This window comes from Haliaeetus albicilla, chromosome 13 (assembly GCF_947461875.1).
Source record: "Haliaeetus albicilla chromosome 13, bHalAlb1.1, whole genome shotgun sequence".
Lineage (NCBI taxonomy): Eukaryota > Metazoa > Chordata > Aves > Accipitriformes > Accipitridae > Haliaeetus > Haliaeetus albicilla.
Genome location: NC_091495.1, coordinates 9,809,176 through 9,815,258, shown reverse-complemented (window position 1 = coordinate 9,815,258; position 6,083 = coordinate 9,809,176).

Genomic DNA, 6,083 nt, shown 5'->3' with positions numbered 1-6,083 from the left:
TCTTTGCCTTGTCCTTTGATTGTGCCATATGCAGAGAAACTCAGAATAACTTAAGTTGGTAATTACCTCCAAAGAGAAATAATACGCTCAGGACTCTTATGGCAGGTGGGAGTGGTGTATTTTAATTTTGGGCATTTGGCGGCCAGTTTATTTCACAAGTTTTGTTTTAATTGACTAGCAATTCAGAAGAAGAGCTAAACCCTGCTTGGCCCCAACACCTTCCAGTCTTCTCTCTCAGCTGTGGGATCAGCTGCCCTACTCGCCTGCCTACCTGCTTTTTCAGTAATGTTCTTCCTCTTTGATAGCTACCAAGAACAACCTTCATCAGCTTTTCCTAGCTGTCAGAGTACTCGGTCTGTTTTGCCTGCTCCCTTGAATATCTCTGCTTAAGCAAAGCTGCGCTACTGCCCTTCATTCCAGAAAGCATGAATCATCTCAACTTTGTATATTTCTGTACCTATCTATATAAAGCCAATAAGGATGGGGTGGTTCCAGTTTTGTTAGGCTTCAAGCCAACTTCAGAGTATGTAGAGTTTAATATTCTATGGATTGCATGCAAAGAAACAAAGGGTTTTTTTAATAAGAGAAGGCACAGGGTCAGCTCTTCCCCATGTCTCTTACCCTCTGGTCTAATTTCTCTTCACATTAATCGTGCTAACTTTTTTCAGCAAGGAAAGCATGAGTTGGCCTATGAAAAAAAAAAAGAAAAAAAAGAACCATCTTCCCCCTGCTTTTCTTCAGCCTGCTGTTAGGGAAACACTTTGGGAGTGGTGGTGGAATATCCTTGTGCCTGATGCTACTGCAGCACAGCGTCTTCCCTGCTAAAATATGGTGGGAAGAGCTCCTACTTCTGCAGCTGTGAGGCAGGTTCTCCTGGGTTCACAAGTTAAGCAGAACAAAAGTGCTGGAAGCTACTTCCTAGTGGAGATAGGGCTTTTTTGTGTGTGTTTTGTTTTGAAGAGAAAAATGAATTGTTTGGAGGCCATAAAAGTGTTTTGACTATCTGATGCTTCCAGAAGAAGGTGGTCTGTAAAGCTGCATCTGTTCATAGCTGGCTCAGTAGCAGCCTCCAGGGAGGAAGGCAGAAGTCATCTGGCACACAACACTCTGCACATCTTAAAATGACAAACTCCTCATTCTTATGAAATGAGTCCTGGCATAGTTAATATCTACACAGAGCAGTCATCAATGTTGTTCACTTCCAACCCCTGCAAATTGCTCAATGATTTCTTCAAGACTTGCTGAGGTAAGGGGTAAGAGAGCCAGGAGAAGCTTGAGGTAGTGAAGACTCTTAGGATCTTGTTAAATAGATAGGATCCTAGTGCTAAATAAGTTGTTAAACTTAGACTATAGGACCTCAGTGGCAGACACTGGAGACCAAATAAGTTCTTGGGCAACAGGTGGTGGAAGACTCGATTTCATTTACTACTGTTCTAAAGCAGTGGTTTTTAAGCTCTTGTCAGTATGCAAACCTCAAAGGTTTCACCTCTGCAGATGATCTAGCAGATAACAGCTTTTCCTTAATCATGCTTTTTCAGACTGATAGGGGTGGCTGATACTTCTTAGACAAAGCATTTTGTTTTCAAATTCATCTTTTTAACTGCTTTTCTGTCTTAAGGAATATGTTAAAATAAAACTCCAGTCAAACTGACTAGCTTCAACACCAAAGATGCTTGTGTTAGTGTAATGCTTCATCCTTTGGAATGATTTCTTTTTGTTTAAATCCATGTGTAATCTGTTGGATATCAAATTGTAGAATGAATTGGGGCACTTTCGTCAAGCCTTCAGATGTGACCTCGTGTGCACAAATGGCTTCCAGGAGGCACTTTGGAAGGTGATTTTAGGAATACTCATGAAGAGCGTTATTTCTTCACAGTGCCTCAGTCTTTTCAATAGCCCATTCTCTCATGCCAGTGAGTGAACTTTTTGAGCATTATTTTGCAACATTTGCTTAGTGTTTCTTAATTCTCTTTTCAGTATTTTTGGTGTTAATTGTGAACTGCTAACCAGGATCAGGCTTGCATTGAGGTTTGATATGACTAGGATTTCTTAGAAACATAAGTGTTCTCAGCAGTAGCTAAATAATTAATAGAAATAGTTCGTTTAAAAGATAGACTGGTTACACTTCTTATCAGAAACTTAATGCGTAGTTTAACATACTATATATACTATTATATTACTTAACATACTATATATACATACTATTAACATAACCACCATACAATGTGTGGTTAAACATACAACCTGCTGATGTTACGTACTAATCTTGTCTGTTATAGGCATGTGTGATCACAAGTAGAAGGTGCGAGGGTTGTTTGCCATAGTTTTAAAACCTGTTTGAATATTGAAGTACTTAAAGATTCCAGTAGCCATTTATGAGTGTTTATAAACTGCATTATGAATGTAATCTTGGAGATTGTGACTGAGAGCCTGGGGCTATTCATTCACTTTGTTGCTTTTAACTTGTTTTTTCTATCCCAGTAAAAGAGGACATTCCCATTCTTGTTCAGAACAGAAATACAAGTGTTGCTCGATCCGAGCAAAATGGTAGTGAAAAGCTTTCTTGATTATGTGGATGTTGCATTAACTTTCAGGTTGTGTACAGTTTATTTAAAGAGGATTTTGTTTTTCAAGTGATCCACAAATCGCAGTTTGTGGGCAATGATATATTAGGGGAGTAAGGAAGTTGCCGGTAGGCATAGAGGTATCAACAGTCCTGGGCTTCATTCCCAGCTCTGCCAATGGCAGAGATTTCTAAGAGTATGCTTTTTAAACAGCCTTGGACTTAGGGTACCCTATGTCCAGGGTCAAATACTGGTCTGCATCCATTTCAGGAAGGGTGCTTGAAGTCAGGCAGCTGAATGAAAACTGTTACTGGAGGGCTGAGTACCTGAGCTTACTGCTTTTTGTAACTGAGACTTTGACGTACCTGCCTGTCACATCCATACAGTCACCACCTCACAGTGTTCCTTAGAGGTGAAGGGTGATCAAAACCACATTGTCAGCCTTTCCACCATTGTGTAGGTCTGCTTCCTCAGTTATCCCAATGAGTTTCAAAAGAGCTTAAGGCTCATAAATAAAGGATGTCACACAGCTACATGTTGGTAACAACAGTGTAGTTTTGTACACAGTTGTTTTTTAGGTGAGTGAAAAGCTTGACAGTACCTGCTGAAATCTTGTTATGTGCTTATGAAAGAAATTTTATTAAGCAAAGGCTTCATAAAATTCTCAAGTGGGTATCACTTCATGATAACAGAAAAAGACTATGAAGATTTTTCAGAACTGTCAAGCAAGATCCTCAATTTAAGGACTCGTTACTCTGCCAAAACAATGTATCAGACCTAAGTATAAATATACTTCTAGTAAGCACATTGACCAAACAAATCCGGCTTGGGGAGATGAAATATGGATATTCATTCTTGTGGACTATATTAGCAAAGGGACCAATTGTGCCTTGCAAGATGTTGAACACCTTTCTGATGTTGTACCAGTACAATCAGCAGGTCAGATCAGGATTGCCAGTGCCACTGCCGTTCTCTCCATCTGCTATGTTAGTTACTTTATTGTCTTTTTTTTTTTTTTTTTTTAAACTGCTGGAGCATTGTTTTATTTTAAGTTTTGGTATCATTGCCTAGAATTAAAGCAGAACTGAAATACATTTTCTGTAAAGAAGATAGTTCAAGTAAGAAGGGAAATTAATTACCTTTGTGTCTTTCTATAATGTCAATATTATGCTTACTGGAGACAGACCGTTGTCTTTGGTTCTCATTCAGTTCAGTTACTGTTGAAGCATATTGCTGGACCATCTGCCTTGTAACGAATTAATTACTTTTAATTTCTTAAGAGATTGGAGTGATGGGTCTGGACTCAGGTCCTTTATGTGAGATGGTACTGGGTCTGGCATCTGCATTGTCAGCCACTGTGTAGGCTTTTCTAAGCTCTGACTTACCTGTTAATGAGGTGGATGTTCAAATGACACTTATATTTGTGAGAGTAGGCATTTCAGCTGTCAGTCTATATCCATAATGGAGAAGTTTAGAAGTTAATGTCTGAAGGACAGATTGGGCTTCGATACCTTTAATGAAGATGGTTCTCCCATTCTTGGTATCTTTTGTTCTTAAATCTTGTTTGCACAATAGCTTTCTCTTATTTTTCTAGAAAATATAGGACTCTTAAATTTGTGGAAAAACACAGCAATTCTTTTGATCTTCCTTATGCTTTTAAAGATCTTTGTCCTTAACCCAGAGCCTGACTTGGATGATAGGGGAGATGCTCTCAGGTGGTCCTCCTGGAGAACACTTCACTGAGAACACTCCCAAGGCAAACAGGGTGTTGCACGAATTTTTGATGTGGTGTATGGCCGGACGGGGCACCGTGCTCAGGCCCATGGTGGGATGTGCAGGTGGAGCTGCTCCTCGGCTTCCCGGGGGCAGCCTGGACCCAAGCTGGTGCCTCTGGGTGGCACAAGTTGGGAAAGTACAGAGCATCTCTGTCTGGGTACAGGGCTTGGAAGCCCTGCTGCTGGGAAAGCCGAGCAGTTGCGTGAATCTTGTAGCCCACTGGGTCTGCAGGGGCCAGCTAAAAACCAGGAGAGTAGGTGTCTTTAACTGCAATCCCATCTAAAAGATCGTTGATTCAGGAGAAGTAGATATTGAACACCTTTGCCACTCCATATAGGTGGCCTGTTCTAGATCCGGCTCTAAAATTGAGTTCTGGCTCAGAATTACCACTATCACAGAAACGGATCTTTCTGTTCTATTTCTAGATTGAGTCGCCAAGCTCAAACCATCTGGCTGGAAGGATGTAGTTTGTTCAGCCATTCAGGAATACTGCTTTCATTGATTTCAGTAGCCAGGCATAGAAAATGGGTTTAAAAATGTGTAAGGCTGAGAGGCAACACAAAGACCTTCTCCAGAGCTAGTTTGGTGAGTGCAGCACAAAAGCTTGGTATTGCATGAGTTTTTTGGGTTTTGTTTTTGTTTTTTTTCCTGAGGTAATGTAAAACAATGCATTGCTTTCTGTAAACTCACTAGGATCATCTTGAAAATGTGTTGCTTAAAAACCATTAGGAAAAAACATTTCTGAAGCTGCATTAGCTTTATGAGAGGTTTTCTTCTGTCCAGACTGCACAGGCAGCTTGTGAAGAAGACAGGACTCCGGACCCAGGGCTGTTTGTTTTTCGTAGCTGCAGAATATGACTTAAAACATGGCATTACTGGCTGGCCCACTTTTGAAGTTGCTGCCAATTAATCTTGCTCTATATGTAATCTTCTTAAAACTTCAGCAGTGCAGTCTGGGTGCATATTCTAACTTGAGTTACATAATTTTAATTTGTTGAATAAGCTCCTATAGATGCTCTGTTAGGAATACAATATTTATAGATATCATTTGTGTGTTACTTAATGAGGCATAACTCAAATCATCACTGAGCAGTTCAGAAATAGAAGGCAACAGCTGTAATACTGAGAAAGAGATGCAGGTCAGGAGTTCAAACACTGAGATTAAAGGGATGACTTCACTGTCTTTACTTTGTCATGCTTGCTATAAGTGCATGTCAAGACCCTCTGGTATAGAAACCACTGCGCTTATATTTCTCCCCCCCCCCGCCCTTTTTTTTATTATTTTTATTTTTAGTTAGTGAATCTGATCATTTTCCTCTGCTGATACTGAAGTCTTACTGACTTTAGTGGAAACAGGATTTCCTGTGGTGATTAAAACCACAGGTGCTAGGATTAAGGAAAACCTGTTTTTTGGTGGTACACAGACTAAAACCGGAATGATACAGAGAAGATTAGTGTGGCATCCTCAGGGCTGACAAGCAGATTTGGAAGAGCACATGAGGGGATCAAACTCTGGGAGGTGTAACCATGGGGGAACTTCTCTGGCATACACAAAATTTTTATCAAGACTTCAGTCTTAACTGATTTAAAGATGGGAATTGGCTGTTGGAAGTAGAAACCTCTTCGGATGCAGCACTGATGTGTGCAGCCTTTGTAGAAAAAGTGTGTATTTTTAGGATAGGCGGCTTGGACCATTGATCGTTGCATTGCTTCCCTAGACCCCCTAATGTCCAGCTGTGCTCT